This window comes from Podarcis filfolensis (assembly GCF_964270895.1).
Source record: "Podarcis filfolensis genome assembly, chromosome: 4".
NCBI lineage: Eukaryota > Metazoa > Chordata > Lepidosauria > Squamata > Lacertidae > Podarcis > Podarcis filfolensis.
In genome coordinates this window covers 4453389-4475340 of record NC_139607.1, presented here as the reverse complement: position 1 = coordinate 4475340, position 21952 = coordinate 4453389, and the positions used below count along the sequence as shown (strand labels likewise).

Here is a 21952-nt window from a genome sequence, read left to right as displayed (position 1 = left end):
AAAGGAGAGAGGCAGGGAACAGGCTTTAGAGGGTCAACACCTTCAGTTATATGAGCCCTCACACCTTGGCTTGGAAGATGGAAATGCATCAACTAAAGCAGGTGTGGGGAACCTGCAGTTCTCCAGATGTGATTGGAACTACCATCTCCATCAGCCCCAGGAAGCATGGCCAGGGAAGATGGGAGTTGTAGTTCAGCAAGACCAGGAAGGCCAAGGCTTCCCCATACCTGTGATAAAGGAATAGCAGTATTCATAACACAAATAGGTTCTTCTTGATGGCCTCATAACTCAGGATGGCTCAGTCAGCAGAGCAAGAGACTCTGAATCTCAGAGTTGGGGTTCAAGCCCCTACATGGGGCAAAAGATTCCTGCATCGCAGAGGGTTGGTCTAGATGTCCCTCCAACTCTACAGTTCTATGATTCTACGAACATGCGGGAGACCCAAAGTTTCCCACCCCTGATCTAAAGCCAATTATAGTCATTAGACATTTCAGCATTCAGCCCAGCACAAGCCTCTGCTACGGTTCTAAGGATTAAAAGGAAGTGAGCAAGAGCATGGCGGCTCAGGTGCCTTGAGCTCAGGGAAGCCCAAGAGCAGAGAGGCTGCAGCCGGTGTCCTCAGAGACTAGGAAAAAGCAGGGCAAATGGATGTAATATATCATCCTCATTGCCATGCCTTGTTATTCATCTCTGTTCAGACATCTTCCTTCAGCCCCATCTGTTTAGTGTGTTTCACTTCCATCCACGTGTTCCTGATAGGTTAGGCTGCATATACAATATGGTGAAGCAAGGAGTAAGGCACACACTAACCCATTTGTAGCACAAAAATGTAGTTTTTCCTCAATCCCAAACAGGCAATACTCATCCTCAACATGCTGCTTGCAATCAAGATAATAATATTTTATTATTTATACCCCGCCCATCTGGCTGGGTTTCCCCAGCCACTCTGGGCGGCTTCCAACAAAACACTAAAATAAGATTGATTTGAGATATACATTTGAAGTGGGTGAGCACCCAAAACCATTTGATTAGGTTACCCATGTTTTTTCCTCCCTGCACATGGTGATTGAAGAAAGATGTACCGATTGTGATCTTAGTAGACACATCTCCACAATGTCACAGGGCAGGTGTGGTTAGACACGCACACATTTCCAGGACTGCCTAGATCTGTTTACAAATGAACATACTGTGAGGAAATGCAGAATCAGCTTGTAATGAGCTTTTATTTTCAGGATGAAACAAATTTCTCAGGAATTTTTTTTCTCATTGGCAAAAATTATGCAATAGATATAGGTTGTGTGTGGACCATGTGGAAAAAGGAATGCCTCCATTGACTCTAGAACAAAATGATAGTGCTATGCAGCCTAAGAAAATAGAACACTATTGATTTTACTAAATATTTTGAAATGTAGGACATCACTTGTAAGAAAGGAAATATAATGTTCAGTGAAGTGAACTTATTATTAAAAATGAGTATTTTTAACCAAGAAGAATTCATTCCTAATTTCAAATGGGTAAATTAATAGTGGCGGGGGCAGGTCAACACCTTTATAACTGTCTAACTGCTGCAATTTGGGCATTTTTTTTTTTTTAAAAGCTTTTAGTCTGCATAATTCCTGGAATGGGTACTTTTGTGAATTGTAGCTTGTATTTGGTTGTTTTGGTCTAGGCTACTCTGAATTTATACAGATCAAAAAAATTATAAATTGCTAACTGCATTGCTGAATGAAACACAGCCGGCCTATAAATCACCACTGATGGCTTTCCTTGCACCAAAAATAGGTCAGTTTCATTATTTATTTGTGATCATCTCTGCTGTGAAATTATATTGACAGAGAGCAAGTTAGATTACATAATGCACAACTAAATCCTTATTCACTTCATTAAATTCTTCAGCTCAAAGAGTTTTTTATAAGTGAAATATTTTGAGATTTTCTTGTTGAGCACTGGATATGGAAAGCCGGTGAAGGCATTAAGGGAGAGACAGCACTGGTTCAGCTTGCAGCATGGGTCTGGTTCACCTTTGCATGCTCCTCATTGTAATACCATTCATGTGTGAATGAAACTAAGTTCATATGTTGGGACTCCACAGAGTGCAGCAGCAGACACCCTGTACTACCCTCAAGTAAGAACAGAAACACTGCCAATCAGTGTCCCCAATTCAATCCATTTTTGACATTCTGGTCATCTATCAGATCAGATGCTACTGAGAGGTCCAGAAGTATGGGCAGAGTGCTACGTCAAGTAAGATTGTCATCTGGGCCATCTACAGAGGCTTCTGTCCCAACCTACAGGTATGGGTTCAGATAATCTCATTCAGGAATTATAGTGCTGTGTATTCTCAGTTTCTTTGTTTGTTTTTTAAGATTGGCATTCACCTTCTTTTAAAAGTATCTGTGCAATCCTGCATTTATGGTAGATTTGTTCAACATTGCTGTTAAAGATATGTAAGTGCCCAGGCAGCGCACTGTGTGACCCATGAAAGCAGCAAAATAACAAGACTGTACAACATTGGTGGGATAAAATCAGGCCAAATGTTTATTGACAGCAGCAGGCAGGGGGAGGGTTGGCATGGCATTGGGTCCCAGGATCAGTTCATCATTCCACAAGCCTGTGAGCTCTCACAGAGCTGTTATGAGGGCCAATTGATGGAAAGGATCTGCTGGGTTTGGACCACTCCAAACCTGTATGACAGGAGTTGGCCAGTGTTGAACCTTGTTGTGGTGCAAGTCAAGCAAGCAAGGTCTCACTGGGCAACCAGGGTGCAGATTCCTACCAGGCAGATACCCTAACACAGAGCTTGGGGGTGTCATGGTCAGTCCTCCCCCCAGAGTCCATATGGGGCCCCCCATACCATGCTGATCCTGCCCAAAACCCTTATACAAACAATGTTCCTTGCCTAACAATGAAGGCCATAAATTCACTGCGGTAAAGGTGAGGAAAAACCCCAACCAAGAGCCCATCAAGTTGAGAGGAAAAAAATCTGTTTCCAGACCTGTCCACCAATGACCCAAAATTGCTCATTGATGGTCCCAGTGCTGCCGGGCAAAGACATACTGCACTTATTGGGCACAGAATGAGGCTTAAATGGTATACAAATGACTTAAATTAAATACATATGCATAAGTCACAGAGATTCTTGATATTTTCTGTGGCTTCCACTAAGAAACAACTTTTTATGACAGACCCTCCAAGTGTCCCTATTTTCCAGGGACAGCCCCAGATTTACAGAAGCCATCCTGGTTTCTGATTTGATCCTGGAAAGTCCCGCTTTTCCCTAGGATGTCCCTGTTTTTATCAGCAAAATGTTGGAGGGTATGGAGTTATGTGACCCCCGAGCCAAGGAGATAAGTAACTATATAACCTTCAGAAGACACCTGAAGGCAGCCTAGTATTGGAAAGTTTTTATCTTTAATATTTTATTATGTTTTTATGTATGTTGGAAGCTGCCCAGAGTGGCTGGGGCAACCCAGTCAGATGATGAATGTTGCTGATGATGGAATACTACATTCTCTTTTCATCAGAGAAATGTTGGAGGGTAAGCTATGAAGCCAGTTAAACTGCTTATTTTTATATTTAGGATAAAAGCATTATAGAGGTTTAGAATCACTGACTTCAGTCAGTCATTTTCAGGGGTGGTATGTCCCATTTCGCTGCCTGAGGTGAAATGAGAAGGTGCCTCCCCACCAAATCCTCATTCCTCCCCTACCAGGGTCGTGTGGCAGTGCCTGTGAAGCAGCAATGACAGTGGGTTTTGGTGAGATCTCACAATATTTTCAAGAGCTCCTGTGAGCTCTCACAGAGCTGTTATGAGGGCTCATGGAGTGCATGAGATCTTGCGAGATTTTGATGAGAAGAAGTCACTGCCACTGCTGCCACCCTGGCCATCTTAACAACAGCAGAAACAAACAAACAAACAAACACAAGAACTTCTTGTGTTCTGGTGAGTGGCAACTGCATTTGAATGGACATGTCACAGACATGCAGGGGGTGGGCGGGTCTTAATAGCAGACCTGAGTGAAGACTTCAGCCCCTTGTCTTCACTCAGGTCTGCTCACTGGGCATATAATAGGGTTTTCATATCTTGAAGAGCAAAAAAGAGGACAGCCCAAGTCGCTGCCAGCCTGCGCCTGGGAAAGAGGCCACCCCCCCACGTGCCTCTTTCCCTGGCTTGAGATGACAGTGGCTGCAGTCTGCAGAGAAGCACAAGCACAAGCTAGTCAAGCCTGAGCCCTGCCAGCCCAAGCGGATGCAAGACCCCAGCACCTGCTTGGTCTTTGATGCAATGACCTCACTCCGCTGTGGCGCTTCTGCTTCCAGGGCGCAGTGCCCTTCTGAGCATGTGCGTGCCCCCCCAGCCCCAAACCCCGGACATTCAGAAAAGTAAAAATGCCCAGATGGGCCTATTGGCCCTGAGTTTTCCCAGACATATGGCAACCCTAGCATATAATTCACCACTCTCCCACCCTGTGTAGCATGTGGTCCTGCCCAAAGGTGGGCAGGCAGATTCAGTGCATGACTATGCTATGGAAATATTATATCACTGCATTCAGGGCCAGGGAGGGATTTACCTGCAGGTAAGTTGGGCCCATCGGGAGGGTTTTGAGTACCTCATAGCAATTGTCACCACTTGTTGGTGGATAAGGCATTGAAATGGATTAAGCCCTGTGCCCGGGCCCACAAACATTATTTTCCCCACAGCCCTGGGGGGGCAGATGGCCTCCACTACAAATAATGATGATGATGATGATGATGATGATGATGATGATGATGATAATTTATACTCCGACCATCTGGCTGGGTTTCCCCAGCCACTCTGGGCGGCTCCCAATAGAATATTAAAAACACGATCAAACATCAAACGTTAAAAACTTCCCTAAACAGGGCTGCCTTCAGATGTCTTCTAAAAGTCAGATAGTTGTTTATTTCCTTGACATCTGGTGGGAGGATGTTCCACAGGACAGGCGCCACTTCCAAGAAGGCCCTCTGCCTTGTTAGTTCTTCATTCACCACAGTACTTTAACAGAACAGGATAAGATTCAATGGCCCATCTAATCTAGAATCTTGTTTTCAGCTGTAACCAGCCAAGTGCTTCTGGGAATCTCACAAAGAGGGTACAAAGGCAGGAAGACTCCATGTTGCTTTCTCCCAGCATCTTGTACTGAAAAGAACTGGTTCCTCTTAACATGGCAGTTCCATTTAGCTATCACAGATAATGTAAATAATGCACTTCTACTCCAAGAAACCCAGAAACAGCCAGAGAAACTTAAGTTGTTCATTTAAAGACGGGAAGGAAATTGGCAGTATGTGAAAATCTGGACCTCCTATATTTGTTGAAAACAAAGTTCTGTGGATGTCACAGTGCTCTGAACAGCAGTTTAGAAATGAAGATAAATACCTGTGTCTGGCTTTTCACACCTGGAAATTCCTGTATTGCCGGATGCCAAGATTCAAGGCTTCAAGCAGACACCCTAATGAGAAGGCACGCTGTGACAATCTGCTAGGTAAGCTACTGTATGCAGAGCAATTTCATTATTTTTAATGTATGTGCATTGCCTATGAATACTGAAGGATCTTTTTTACTCCTAGCTCATCAAATTCCGATGAAAAAACTACCACAAAAAAGCAAGAAAGAGAAACTCTGAAGGACAGAGACTTCTGAGCTTTCAATGTTTTAAACATATTTCCCAGAGTAATTGAATTTGACAATAAACATCAGGGACAGCCTTTTTATCCTCAATATTGCCATCCCTCTCTTACAACTTAAATCTTATCTTTTCTTTCTTTCTTTCTTTCTTTCTTTCTTTCTTTCTTTCTTTCTTTCTGGTCTCCTGGAGCTAGTAATCTGCTAATTTCTGTGACATAACAGTTGGACACTAGAAGTGGTACGAGGAATACTTAACCTCTACCTGGAGTTACACATTAGTTCAATACATGGTTACACCACACCATTTCTGGCATGGCATTTGACAGTGTGATGCCTCAGGGGTGTCACCCATAAGCTCAGGATGTACAGTTATTGGTTAGGAATGACTGATTTTGCCGAGTTCCATTCATTTATTTCCCCTTTGGTTCTCTCAGACCCAGGTTCCACTCTTGAATTCCAGTTTAACTAGGGAAATTTCTAAAATTAAATTATAGAATTGGAAAGTGCACATTTTCTGCAGCTTTCCATTCTGCAGTACCTTCGCTTCCCTTGCTTCTGTCCTTGTATGTAACTGAAGACAGACACTTGCACACTAATAAAACATTGCAAAAACGGAGCAACATTAAAATGTTAATATGTATAATTGCATCCAATTTCACCTAGTTAAGGAGGAGTGCTTGCATTTAGTTGAGTGAAATCCCATTCAACTATATAGACATACTACGTATGGGACGCGGGTGGTGCTGTGGTCTAAACCACAGAGCCTAGGGCTTGCCGATAAGAAGGTTGGCGGTTCGAATCCCCGCGGCGGGGTGAGCTCCCGATGTTCGGTCCCTGTTCCTGCGAACCTAGCAGTTCGAAAGCACGTCAAAGTGCAAGTAGATAAATAGGTACCACTCCGGTACGAAGGTAAACGGTGTTTCCGTGCGCTCTTCTGGTTTGCCAGAAGCGGCTTAGTCATGCTGGCCACGTGACCCGGAAAAACTGTCTGTGGAAAACGTTGGCTCCCTCAACCAGTAAAGCGAGATGAGCGCCGCAATCCTGAGTCGTCGTGACTAGACTTAACTGTCAGGGGTCCTTTACCTTTACCTTTACATATTAAGACTAAATTAGGTTGTTACGTCAGTAGTTAATTTCAAGCAATAGAGCTAGGACAGTGGGTGGCAGCCTATGTGTATTTTCAAGATTTTGAATTCTGACCTCAGTGAAGAGGCTTTTACTGTTGCACATAGTTAAGCACAGGAGTGGCCAAGCCATTTTGCTGCCCAGGGTGAAAGACAAGCTGGTGCATTCCCCATTCTGTGCACGGAATCTGACAAGACTTGTAGCTGAACCATGCTTCAGCACTCATGATAGAATAGAATCCTCCACTGCACCCTAGAACTGCAAGCAGCTAAGACCTCATGGCACACATTCCTAGCCATACAAAATTTGCCACCTGAGGCAGCTGCCTCACTCTGAACCTTGGAAGGGCCAGCTCTGGTTAAGCATAAAGGTAAAGGGACCCCTGACCATTAGGTCCAGTTGTGACCGACTCTGGGGTTGTGGCACTCATCTTGCTTTATTGGCCGAGGGAGCCAGCATACAGCTTCTGGGTCATGTGGCCAGCATGACTAAGCCGCTTCTGGTGAACCAGAGCAGCGCACGGAAATGCCGTTTGCCTTCCCGCCGAAGCGGCACCTATTTATCTACTTGCACTTTGACGTGCTTTCGAACTGCTAGGGTTAAAATCCTATTTTGCACCAGATCATGGTAAAGCTATTCCGAAAATCTATTCCTTCAGACTAAGGGTTTGTGGGTGTTGAGGTGTGGGCGTGAAAGGACCTAGCATGATCTTTTCACTGATTTACTTGGTTTTAGATGTGTAGGGATTTCATTCAAAGATATAACTTGCTGTCTTGAAATGATACATCTAGATTTCAGGTCACAAGCAAACATTTTTTTTCAGGAGAAAACATGTGGAAGAACAGAGAGTTTAATACAGTTTTGAATTTCTGTTAAATTAACTTAATGTTCAGGTACAGTTTTAACTGTACTTATGCTAATGATTGCTAAAATATTTTCATGGGATTTGTGAAGCAGATACGGGGGGAAAGTGTTGAATTCAAAAATCTCTTTTTGAAGTGTTTGAGTGAAAAACACAAGGAAAAAAATACTTTTCTATGTTCAAAGCATCCGTCTTCAAATTACTGCACAGTTGAGGTTGTCATTAATCAGTGTATCTAGATAGCTTGTCATGTTTTATTACTTAAACCATCTGCAATAAATGTCACTCCATTCAACTGTAACATCAAAATTTTATCTGGCACTTTTAAAAGGATGCTGTACCTTTAAAAAATGAGAAGTGAACACATGAAGAAAAAAAACCTGCCAGTTCACTGCAGAGATTTGTGTTCTGTGCAGATCCTTAATGATCTGCATGACTACAGTAGTTGCTTTATATCTAATTCTGCACTAATAAGTGTGAACTCACAGATGGGTCAGAAGATTGCAATGTTAATTCCAAGCAAGATCCTGTCGCATTGCACTGGAATTTAATTTAAGGAAGGATTATACATGGATTAACTGTCCTATTAAGAAGCCCAATCCCAAATTTATGTGTCCTATATCTCTCGTATGAGGTTATATTTCTTCATTAACATCACAAGTGATGAATCAAGAGATACAGATATTAGATACATCACATTTTAATATCATCCAGATGCATCTATATTTGGTTATAGATATTTTATTTTTAAAAAACTTTTATAAATGAATAATATATCAGCTGGATATCAAGAGAAGTATTAGCCTTTTACTTTATACATGTCTGCATTGATTGTGGCACTGTGAGAAGGCAATGGAGAAGCACCTTGAGAAGTGAGAAGAGCTTAATTCACAATGACTAGGAAAAGGGAAGGCTAACAGCAATCGCAGTATCAAGGTGTTTGTTGAGGCTTTCTGGGTAGTCAATAGAGGCTTAAATCAGGTTTATGTTTATAGCAGTGGGACAACCTTGTCTTTAAGACCCAACCTAGATGTGCTAATGGCAGACCTATCACTCTAACCAAGAGTCTCTTGCTATCATGATTCAAGTATGGATTGTTTTTTCTCAGTTCATCATTGTCTTGAGCTCACGGATGGATAAAGATGAGAAATAAATTTAACAAACCATAGAATTGTAGAGTTGGAAGGATCCCTGAGGGTCATCTAGTCCAACCTCCTGCAATGCAGGAAAAATACCAATAAATAGCAGTGTCAAGGGGCATTTCCTAATGTTTTTTTGCTTTAGTTTTGTTGTATTTCTGTATTTATACCCAAACATGACCTTCTGTTATAATTGCTTGTTAGTTTGGTAGCTCATCTGATTTGATCATTTTATCTTTTTGCACTTTTAATAATTAAACTGTGTGTGTTTGTGTACACACATTTAAATGGGGATGTAGCAAAAGCTCACATGGAGGAGATGTTCTTCTGAGGTTTACTTCTCCATAGTTTACCACTTAACCTCTTCCCCTTTCCCCTCAAACTGGATCTGATTCCAAAAGTGAGCCTAGCTAGAGAGAAGTGCCAGGGGGCAGGGTTGTGAAGAGATTTATGTTGGTCACAGAGATGCCCTCCCTGCCCCATTTCTCATCAGACTGACCTCACTTACACCTGTTTTATGCATGATTGGGTAAGGCCCACATTTTAAGAGCTGGATCTGTCAATGTCACAGCTATTTACTGATTGTATTTATAACAACTCATCTTTCCCCCAGGGAGCTGCAATGCCTCATCTAAACACTACACAAACCTGCATAGTTGCTGAATAATGGGCTTCAGACCATGACCTGGGCTCACTGCTATCACATTTAATTTGACTTTGAGATATTTAGAATAGAAAATGAGGTTTAATGGAATCTGCAAGCCGACAAGCAGTCAGAATGTAAGTGATTTTACATTTTACTGCCAATATACATTTTCCCCAGAATTACTGGACTGACCACTGTTGAAAACAGAATGCTGAGCTAGGTGGACTTTGGTCTGCCTAACCATACCTTGCTATATTTTTTATTGTCTTTTGGACCAGATTGTTGGGTAACAATGGGCACAGGATTTCAATAGCAGTTACAGTGATTTCATTTGCCCTTGGAGTGATCTTAGCTTTGAAACTTGCTTTACACGCAGGCATACCAGTAAGTTGAATGTTGATTCACCTATCCTGCCCCCAAAAGTAAACAATAACAACAGGGGGCTCTCTTCCTGTGTGTGTGTTTCCAGAATAGTTATAAAATCAGTGGGAGGCTGGCTGTTGCTGATGTCCCTGGTGCTTGCCAATAGGCAGACTCTACATAAGCATTTTCATGATTTACACTGAACCACAGTGAAAACCAGTAGAGCATGCATTAGGATGGAAATAAATTTATTAACATTTGACTTCAATATTGCATTCAATATTTTCAAAACTTCAACGTTTGTTGGGTTTTGGTATTGTTTATTATTATTTTATTGCATTTTCAGCTGTCTTGAATGCTATTGTATGCTGAAAAGGTGAAATGTAAATTATATTAATATTAAAACAAAGAAACAAGTTGTTATTTTGTCTTTGCCCCGAGTGTCATTCCTAGGGATCTTGAGATGAGTTTCATTGTATAAAATATTCTAACTGGATCAGCTTCCAAAGAGAATTTGAATGTTTTTTTGGCTAGAATAAATAAATAATTTTTTATTTCATTAAAAGAACTTATATATTGTCTTACATTTCAAAAAGTACTACCAAGGCTATTCACAAACAAAACAAGAACAAAATATCAGAATAAAGCCAGATCAATAGAACAAAATGATAAGATCAATTGCAATGAATGGGTATCAATAGTCAGGGAAATAGATATTTTTTGAATTGTTGACTGAAACATCATACATCTGGAATCCACCTGATCTCCATGTCATGTGACTCACCAGACATGAATCATAGACCTCAAGGTGATCAAATAGTCCCAGGTTGGCAGCCAAAACAGTTGATTTATTTAGCTCCTCGAGGGTATTTGCCTGGTTTTGGAAAATACTTCTCCTTCTGACTACATTGCAGTTCTGCACAATTGTTGATTCACCTGTTTGAATGCATCCCACTAGTTCTCTATGGTGGTCTATTAAATGCTTGACAAACCCTCCCACCCATGCCATGCACTTGCGGTTCCAAGGCTGCAACAAGGGAATGAGGTTCTAATGCGCTGGAGGCATGTCTTTGGACTAGGTAAGTTACAAGTTTTGCTGGCCTGCTTTAGCAGAATTGCACTGCTGGCAACTTTAAATCTATTTCTGAATCCCTTCAGACTGCAAAATCAATGCCATTATACATTTTATATATGTTTTTCTATTGGCAAACACTATCAAAGTGGTTGCTATCTTTCAATCTCACAAATTACAGTGTTTCTGGGGACAAGTTAGTAAATGCATTGAATTTTGGGATATTTCTCCTGCTGGGAATCTCAGAATGTTCAGGTCACAAATAGAGCTGTCTTTCCAAATGTGGGAAAGAAAATGGCAGGCTTGTTATTTCCACCACGTTGTATTGTTATTTTTGAAATTGCTAAAGGGTCTGTTATGACATGTCAGCCTCAAGAATACTTTGCATTTAACAGATTTTTCTGACGTGTCTAGCGTGACAAAGAGAATTCAAAAGAGCTCCTGCACAAAATTCTTTCATTTCTTTCCGACATCTCCTAACATATGAGAGGGATTGGTTGTCATGATGACCCTGATTTGCTAGATTAGAGATGAAGGTTCTTTAAATGAGCTGCCACTTTAAGGAAACACAGTAGACGTTGAATAAAGTTGACTTTCTTTATGCTAACTAAGCCCCCCATACCCCATAATTGTAAAGCTATCTTCCAATGAGAATGCAAAGGCATTGCTTCCACACATCTTCCCTCACAGACTAGTGTGATGGGCAACTTTTGTTCCCAACATGTGACATTAACAAGCGGTACATCCATTCCCCCTTAGGAATGAACGACATCCATTCGCACGCATAGGTGAAAGTGAAAGGTGTACTCAGGAAGAGCATTGGGCTGGAAACTAGACTTCTTCTCTGTTCCTAATGAACCCAGTCAAGAACAAGGGCTGCTACTATCTTTGGAGGGTTCTATTTCTCATTCATATGAGTGTGATGAAATACAAAAAGCTTGGCTGCACCAAGTACAAAATAACCCCTCTGCAGCACCACAAATCCAACTCAATGGTGTAATGTTGGAAAATGTGGATCACTTCTCCTACCTGGGCAGTTATCATTCCAGAAGGGCTGACATTAATGCCAAAATCCAGCATCACCTGAGCTCTGTGAGTGCAGTTTCTCCCAACTGAAGTGCAGAGTGTTTGAGGACAAAGACATTCACAGGGAAACTAAAATGCTTGTTTACAAAGCTATTGTACTACCAACCTTAATATATGCTTGTGAAACATGGACCACTTATAAACGCCATCTCCAGCTCCTCGGTGTCTCCAAAATTTTTTACACATCACTTGGGAAGACAGATGAACTAATATCAGTGTACTGGAAGAAGCAAAGATCACCAGCATTGAAGCAATGATTCTTCAACATCAACTTCGTTGGACTGGTCATGTTGTGCGGATGCCTGATGATCGTCTTCTAAAGCAATTACTCTATTCCAAACTTAAAAATAGAAAGCGTAATGCTGGTGGTCAACAAAAGAGGTTTAAAGACTGTCTCAAGGCAAATCTAAAAAAAAAATGTAGTATAAACACTGACAACTGGGAAACACTGGCCTGTGAGCTCTCCAGTTGGAGAACAGCCTTTACCAAAGGTGTCATAGACTTTGAAGACACTCGAACTCAGGACGCAAGGGAGAAACATGCTAAGAGGAAGGCACACTTGACAAATTCACATTGTGATCAACTCCCACCCAGAAACCAATATCCCCACTGTGGAAGGACGTGTGGATCCAGAATTGGCCTCCACAGTCACTTACAGACTCATTGTTAAAACTGTGTTTATGGAAGACAATCTTACTCGGCTATGAGTGATCACCAAAGAAGAAGAAGAAGAATGTACAAATGAGTTTTCAAGGGCAAGTCTTCAACCACCAATCAGATTTGTGGCTCTTCTCTGTTAACCTTTTGCAGTGTTGGTTCAACTGATCTGAAAAGGACATATTTTTAAAACAATGGGGACTAAAGGCCTAAAGCCAGTGGTTTGCCTAAGGGCCGTATATTTGCCACCCATGCTTTAGGTCCTCAATGTATTATGTTTGAAAGGAAAACTGTGAGGTTGGAAAATATATTTATTTTCTACTATTCTAAAGCAAGCTGATACCTTTTATGGATAATCCAAAGAAGGAGCAAAAAGGAGCCCTGAGCAACTAGTGGTTCCTTTTTTCTTTTTCTTTATCCTTATTCTGGTCTTAATAAAATCACTTAATAAAATGGTGTTGTTGTGGTGGTTCCTTTTTCTACACTTCTAGGTCTTCTCCAAAGAAATGGAATTCACTCACCCTGTGTAAGAAGATGCGCATATTCCTGCCTTTGAAAGAGAATTTACAACTGAGTTTGGAGAATGAACATCTCAGTGCTTCAGACAAAATTTCTGTGTTGAGAGAAAATGGGGGTAACTTGCCTACCATTTTCCACAGCTCATGAATATTTTCATCTGACTTCCAAGGAAGTTAACAGAATGGCTATAATGGGAAATAAAATAGCAAATGGGACTTCAAAAGTACTGGTCAGAAGCATAGCAGCCTAGATCTAGTTTTCCAGCAAATAGTTCTGTATTTCGTTTATTTACTCTATACAGAGTTTTAAATTATTTTTAAAAGTGTTTAAAGAGATCAGCTAGTGTTTTGTTCTATACATCAAGCACATAAGTCCTGACCATATGCCAATGGGGCAAGTATGATTACTCTGTCATTTTGATTTGCACTAAATGGTATGTCCAATGTGAAAAATGTAGCAGAAGAATGCTAATCCCTATGATAAGTGTAGCATATAGACCAGGGATGGTGAACTGGTGGACTCCAGATGTTCATACAATCATAGAATCACAGAGTTGGAAGGAACCCTGAGGATCATCTAGCGCAACCCCCACCAATGCAAGAATATGTGACTGTCCTTTTGGGGAGTGAACCTGCAATCCTGGTGTTATCAGCACCACATTCTAACCAACCAAAGTATCCAACAGCAGGACTCCCAGCTCCCCTCAGACCCAGAGAACATGGCTAATGGTTAGGGAGGATGGGAGTTTTAGTCCAAGAGCACCCAGAGGGCCTGGGATAGGCCAATTCCTGTATAAAAGTCCTAAAGAGCAAAGTGTTGAACCTGTTGTCTTTGGAGTGGTGTTATGCTAGTGAGCAGCACATTGGTTTTTGTCTGCACTTTGCAATGCTTACAGTCTGAATTGTAATAAATCTAGCTATTGAGGCAGATTACACAACAGTAAAATATCCATTTGGGCTTCACATATGTAAATGGCTTATTCTCTGATGTTTTGTAATAATTTGACAGTGCTTCAATACACACAAAATATGTTGTAGTGATAAAAGGCTTAGCATATTTTCATCAGAGTTGTAATAGACAGTCAGTAAGAGGAATATGCCACAGATCTATTGATGCACAACATAAAGTTTGAAGTACAGAACAGAGAAACGTTTAGACCGCTCATCAAAGGGGAGGGAGGGCAACAGACTGAAAGGGAAAAATTAAGACCTGTGGATTTAGGACTATCAAATAAGCATTTCCTCAACAGTTAGCCATATCGGCTGTTAAAACAGGCCCCTTTTAGGGGCAGGGCAATTGTCGTGGGCCTCACACATGGGTGAAGCCATATCAAGATTTACTATTGCTGAAGGGAAATGACATTGACACAGAATATGGTGAGAAGGACCCTGCTCCCAGAAATGAAAATTCTTCCCCCAGGCCTCTTATTAGCCTTAAAAAAAAGCATATGGGTTTCCTATGGCAATACTATTGTATACTACAGTCACGGACTGTGATTGTTATATCAAGAAATCACAGTCTGTTTAGACATAAGCTTTTGACCACTAGTTGAAAGAAAGTGATTTTTCTAGTTTTCCTTAAAGAGAGAGAGATTGGATTATTTAGCTCCTTTTCAATATCTTTAAGATTTTTATTTTAAAAGACAATTGAAAAAATATATCCCAGTTGAGAATGTATCAAGTGTCAGCAATTGCCAGAACATCATGTTGTAGATGTTAACTACTGGGGGTGGGGGGAAGCTTACTGTAGAAGAAAATATAATTTTCCAAATAAAAAAATTGCTCATGACATTGCTCACAGAAGAGATTTATTACAAAAAATGTCTATTACTCAAGCACAGTTTACCTCAAGTGGTATTTATGGGGGGAAAGAGCTTTGCCTTGAATTTGTATCCATTTTTGTTTGTTTATACCTTAAAGGGTTGTCTCCCATGGTCATATAAGCCATATCAAGTGTTTCTTCTTGTTGTTATTTCAGATATATATATTTTAACACCCTCCCAATTGGGGGGTTCTGTAATCCTCTGCATTTGCCATCCATCCATAGAGATGAAAGTTTTGTAAATAAAACTGAAGTAGCAGCATTGAGAAGCTATTTCTTCACCCTAGACATCCTGCTGTCTCTCTCAACATGCTTCTCAAACAGCAGTTTCGTTTGCCTGTGTTTTTTAAACTCCAACCACCCACCATTTTCAAAGAAAGGTGAGTGGCTAGCTAGACACATCAGGAGAGCACTGCAAAAAAGAAAAAGGAGGGGGGGGGAACACAACCCCCACACACACTCTACACTGTTAGCACTTCAGTGTAGATTTGATCTAAGATTTTAAAGTTCTCTCACTTTTCCCCTTTTCAAGGTAAAATACATCATCTCCACAGAAGCAAAAAGAGTGTGAAAGGTATGAGGAAAATGAGTCTTCACACCTTCAACATGCATGAAAGCTGTGAAACTGCTGACGTGAGAATGACAGGAGATTAATCTTACTTTATTGTAGCTAGCAGCAGGGAAGGTAAATAACAAAGTATGCATCAAAGAAGCATAGAACAGCAGTTAGCCAAAAATTGTGGGTACTTTGCGCTACAATGAAGCTGCCAATCACATACAAGCAAGTTATAGTAGCAAGCATTATATTGTGCAGGATTTCTGTGGAATTATGATGTACAAGGTAATTTGTTTCTCCAATCAAAACTTTATTTGAGTCCAGGCAAGTGCTCACGTTAACAGAATATTAATAGTATCCTTCCATAGGGACGCTGGAATAAATCAGGCATCAGGCTCATCTCTGTGGATTTCTAAAAGTTACAAGCCCCAGGGGAGAACTGGTGAGAAAATCCTTGCAGGGCTGTTGCGAATAACTTACCTGTATTATTTCCTTACATTTCAGCAAAGCATAAGGAGAAACAACATGATGGTGTTTCAGCATGGATTCATCCATCTAAATGTTACAATAGAGAGGGTTTTGGTTGTTGTTGTTGTTGTTAGGCTGCCTTTCTTATCAAGTGTCATTTCTGCTTTTGTTTTTATTCTACTGCTATGATTAAAAAATGATTTTTCTTTGGCAATCACAGGGCACAAACATTAAGTCTATGGCCTGTAACCTTTCAGAGGGAACCATGCAAGTCAAATTAGATATCCCATTAACCACATTCTAAATAGGAAATTATGTTCTGCAGGCCCCTGACTCTTAAATGTAAAGTTCAGCATTGGCTGTAAATTGAACACTACTGATTTAGGAGCATTGACTACTTGGTTGCCACCACCTACATAGTCAACCTATCTGTCACTCAGAACACATAAAACTTCCAGCCACATAATTCTAAAGTACTTAAATATTATTATATTCTCATAACACATCAGCAACACACATGCCAAGGGGATAGTTGTCATTACTATGTCACACAATCATGCAGCATACCCAAACCATTTGGGTAGAAACTAATTCTAGAAGTGGTCCATGCAACATGTAGAATGACTTAGGTATGATACTGAAGCTATAAGTAGCAGGTATGAATGTTGTCACGAAAGTGTAATCAAAACATTGTGACTGTGATGCTAGGGCAACTTACTTGGAGAAAGGCATATTGATATCAGTGGTATTTGTTTCCTAGCAGGCATTGGTCTTAGGGCTAGGGCTGAGAGCAGAATGCTCTTTTCATTTGGGATAGCCATAGCTCTTTGACAGAGACAATTTCTTGGATGCAAATGCCCCAGGTAGAGTCCTTGGGATTCCAAGGTAGGAAGGATCTTTGGACAGAGCTTCTGCTTGTTGGCCTAGACCCGGGGTGGGTAGCTATTTCGGGAGGGTACTTCCTCTTCCCTAGCCTGCTGCCACTCCATGGTAGTCCCACATTGTGTTACCAACACAGCATGGAGCTGCAAACAATCCAGCCCTTCTTTGTGCCCCAGGTTGGTCTAACCTGGGATCCAATCAGCAGCTCAGGTTGCTTCCTGGGAGATAGGGCTTAGGGTGCAGATTGGAGGGAAGTCTTGCTTCATTATCATAGAATTGTAGAGTTGTAGACCCCGAGGGTCATTGACTCCAACCCCCTGAAATGCAGGAATCTCCATGACAGATACGCATCCAACTTCTGCTAAGACAGATAAGACAAATCATGAGTGTAGACAGGCCTGTACTGTGACCCACTATCCCTGTGCTCACCTCAGAGAGATAATACCACTGCAAGACACAGGAGAGCTGATATGTAGTGAGATTTGTAGTGGCACCTGTATCTTGAGTTGTAATACATTTGCCAACCATGTTGGTCACCGATATAGAATGTGTCACAGTTTTATCAACTTCACATTTATTATAGCAGCTACTATGATTGTCCTAAAGCAATTCAGAAATAAACAAAATTACTTATATGGCTATTTGTATCTGCTGAGCTATCCAGTCTTTGAACAAAACAAACACTAATGGCAAATTAGACAACAGATTTTTAAATTCTTCTATACTGACTTTCCTTACAGAAAAAGTAAACCAAAAGTAATCAGTGCTTTCAAAAATCTATTTTCTTTATAGGCAACACATTTATAGATTTTTAGATGACATTACCTTGGAGATCCGTGAAGCTTTTCTCAGTGGAGGAGGACAGCTAGTTCATTTTTTTCATGTATATGTGTGTGTGTGGGGGGGGTATATTTCTACCTGTGAACTCAACTTCAATGCCAGAAGAGAAAATTTTGAAGGTTGCTTGAATGAGTTTCTTTTTATTAACCCCAATTACAAATTGTTCAGTGAGGACTTAATTGAATATACGGAAATTTGAATAAAACATTAAAAATGGTTGCAGTTTAAATTAAAAGATGGATTGGGGAGCAAAAAAGAAACCACTTCCTGCAAATAATGCAACTAATGAGTACCTTATTAAAAGGGGGACATTTTCAAATGACAGTAATTAAATTATCTCAGTGAATTTAGGACATAAATAGTACAAGAAATACAGTGTAGTTCTGTATGAGTTAATTTCCATGCAGGATATTTGTCAGTAGAATATTTAAACCATGAGAAGAGTTGGAGAGATGTCAACTGAACAGTAAGTAAGCAGGTGTGGAACCTCAAAAGTGCACAGGAACCATCAGTCAGCTCATTAGGGCAAAATGTTGAGCTAAAAGATTCTTCCTCAGAGGTGGAAAACAATGACAGAATTTATTTAAGCTACAATTTACGTCTTACATACCTGGTAGCAAGCCCAACTGAACTCAGTGGGACTTGTTTCTGAGCAGGCAGCCATATGATTGCACTGTTAAGCTGGATGTAAGCCACTTTCAGTTTCCTTGGGCAAGATAAATTGACTAACAAATTTAATAAATAATAATGATTTATTTGTTTACTTCTGAATAGTCATTCTAGGATTCTGCTCTAGGTATATACATTTATAAATATCTGTAAAACACTAAAATCAACACTGACTATTCAAAATAGTAGAGCACTGCCCTGAGATTTTCAGATGTTATTGATGATGATGATGATGATGATAATGAAATGCTGCTCACCTGATCTCTGGTCAGTCACATCACTGATGCTTACTGGGAGGTAGAGCAAGGTGATACAGGAGTTTGGCATGGTGCAAACACACCAGCAGAAGCACCTGATTGGCTCTGCCAGTGTGTTTGTACCATGCTGACCTCACCAGTGTCTCGTCCTACCTGACTAACTGGGGGTCAGGTGAGCATCAGTACCCCACAATGCCATTTGCTACTGCAGGAAATCTATAATGAAAAAAAGTTGTTGTTATGCAACTCATAATTTAAAATGTTTTCCCCTATATCTCTTATTTTGTAAAACAAACTCTTTGAATCATTTCAACATACTTCCAGACAAAGAAAGAAAACAAGTTTTGATCAAAGAAAACTCTTTTGACAAAATGGAGAATCTGGAATCTAATATTCTGCTTGTTAAAGATGTATAACTTCATAAAAAGCAAAAGTCACACATTTCTGTATTAACCAACTGGAGAGAAAAGCAAGGACAATGCTCCGAAAGGAAGCAGGAAAGGAAAAACAAAACCAAAGTTTTTGGAGAGGGGGAAACAAATTTAACTCTTATGGCCCCAATCCAAGTGTGGTAAAGATAAAGGACCCCTGGACAGTTAAGTCCAGTCAAGGATGACTATGGGGTGCGGCGTTCATCTCATTTTTCAGGCCGAGGGAACCGGCATTTGTCCACAGGAAGCTTTCTGGGTCATGTGGCCAGCATGACTAAACTGATACTGGCACACTGAGGACCATTTACCTTCCTACCACAGCAGTATGTATTTAACTACTTGCACTGACTGGTGTGCTTTTGAACTGCTAGTTTGCATGTGTGAGTAGAAATATGAACACATGAGTAGCCTCCAGAAATTGTTGCGAAGTGATTCTGCATTAGTAGTCTACACTAAGAAAACAGCTCTGCAAAATCAAAGAATATCAGCATTTCAGTTTGCATATTGTTTTGGGAGGTGGGAACTAGGGAGTATCACATTAAAATATGAACCAGATTGAATTTCTCCGCCATCCCTATTGTCATTGGTGGAAAATGATAACTCGTATTTGTCTAGTGGAAGCAGCTGTGCCTGCAAAGTGATGTGTGGTACCAGCAGAGGAAGGTATAAACATTTGCCGTGAATGACAATGACTAGGACTGCTCATTACATTCTCTTATACCAGTCAAAGCTCATCTGCCCCAATCTGCCTAATATAATAGGCACCAGATATTGATGTAAATGTCTATTGTTTTTGAAGTTAATCTGTATGTTCATCACAATAAGCTACTTTTTCTTACAGAAGTTAGTGTAACTACAATCTTTCTCTCCTTATGAAACTTTCGCTGTGCTATTATGTTATTAGCTTGCAGTGTTATGGGCTATATATTATAATAAGATATGAGAATTACAACACTGTGGGAGTCTTGGATATAAAGGGTCAAAATTCACATGAACAGTTGGTACTCAGCTAATGGGGGTGTTAGCTAAGGCATTTGTAGTACGTTATAATAAGCAGCAATGTAAGAACATTATATATTGATAATTTCTGACAGCATATAATGATAATGATATTTGCAGAAAAGAAGACGCCAGGAGCAAGAAAATAGGCACCACTTATAATATTTCTCTTCTGTTAAGGATTGCTTGCCCAGCATGTTTATGATCCATGATTTTAAGTTGAAATAATTGTAAGAGGATTTTTTTTTGGTCTTTCAAGTGAAGTTCATGTTAAAACATAATTGATTCCTTCATAGCTTGCTCTTACTTTAGGTGTCGTACAATTATAAACATTTATACATACCTTTAAAAATATAATTTTTCTTATCTTTTGCAGTGCAGATCATCAGACTTTCAATTAAGCTAGAATTATGACACACTTCAGTTATAACTCTATCTAATTGGAAAGTGCAATAAGGGGTCAATGTACAATTGAAAAAAGTCACTCATGTTATGTAATATTAATATGATATTGCTTAGATAGAAGAAACTTTCTTTAACATTGCCAAGGGATCTGGGGCTTCATTCAGGAACATCAAAAAGGTAGAACCAAACCTAATAGCATACACAGAGCTGTCTGTGTCTGAGGCCTGTAGCCCTCTTTGGTCTGGAAGAGAACAAGGGTAGGCAATACTGGGCACTGTGATTGCCTAGTATTATTAAACCTTTGGATAGACCAGGTCTGGCATGAAGAATCTGGTATTCTCCTCTTGTGATAGATTTGGTGCTTGTTGTACTCAAGATATAGGATCTTCAACTCTAGTTCCAAGTTAAGTTCCTGCTGGCTGCAAAGATCACAAACTGGGGGGGGGGTGTTCTTCAGCCTACTGTACAGTGGTCCCTCAGGTTAAGAACTTAATTCATTCTGGAGGTCCGTTCCTAACCTGAAACTGTTCTTAACCTGAGATACCACTTTAGCTAATGGGGCTACCCATTGCTGCCACCACAGGATTTCTGTTCTCATCCTGAAGCAAAGTTCTTAACCCGAGGTACTATTTCTGGGTTAGCAGAGTCTGTATCCTGAAGCGTCTGTAACCTGAAGCGTCTGTAACCCGAGGTACCTCTGTACTTCATGGCACAGCTGTCCATGGTGCTGAAGCATATTTCCTCTTTTGCTATTTTTGTCTGAATTGTTCACACTGTTTTTCAGTCATGCCTAAAGTGTTAAATGAGACCTGTAATAAAAACACACTGAAATTAAAAAATAAAATCATATAACAAGTGATAGTAGTGTATACAATGATGCTATCCTATATCTAAAAGACAGTAACCCTCTTTAGGCATATACTGCGAAACCAGCAAAATTACCTGTAGGTATGTGCAGAGCTGACTTTGCCCGCTCAGAACTGCTGTGCATGCAGTGCTCCCAAACCAATATATATTATCACATGTTTGAAGGAGGCCATCTTCATTGCATGGTTTCCAACACAGGGATGCCCACCTAGACTATGGATGGGGGCAGGAATCTGACAAACTTAGATTCCAATGCAAACTCACCTGATTTAATCTAGGCAGATTGTGACCTGGATCAGATCATGAGTATGCTCCAGTACTTTTCATCTCTTCAGACAGATTTTTTATGGTAGAGACAACTGAGGTTCAAGGTCCTATTGAAGTAGACCAAGATCTCAGCCCAGAATGGTATTATTATGAAGGCACAAGATTTCCTGCTCACTCACACATTAGAAATTAGAGAAGGGCTTTGTTACTAAGGCTACTTGCAGCTATCCCACTGAAGAAGAGTGCTGAGGGCCAAACCACTGTTGAGCCCTTCTGGATGGTGTCCTCAAACTGTTCTCCTGGAATGTCATGTACTTGGTTTCTGTGACTTCTGCCAGGGGTGTATCTGAAGTAGAGGCTCTGTTTGTGTGCAA

At 40.5% G+C, this 21952-nt stretch overlaps 2 long non-coding RNA genes across 2 annotated transcripts in view; one reads left to right on the top strand and one right to left on the bottom strand.

The window, feature by feature from the left end:
* Positions 1-21952, bottom strand: part of LOC310761302 — a 184829-nt gene that overhangs the window by 15569 nt on the left and 147308 nt on the right. The window lies entirely within an intron of this gene.
* LOC310760384 lies at positions 3440-10042 on the top strand. The gene is made up of 3 exons (XR_014546946.1): positions 3440-3538; positions 5075-5504; positions 9387-10042. It is a non-coding gene; the product is annotated as an uncharacterized lncRNA (long non-coding RNA).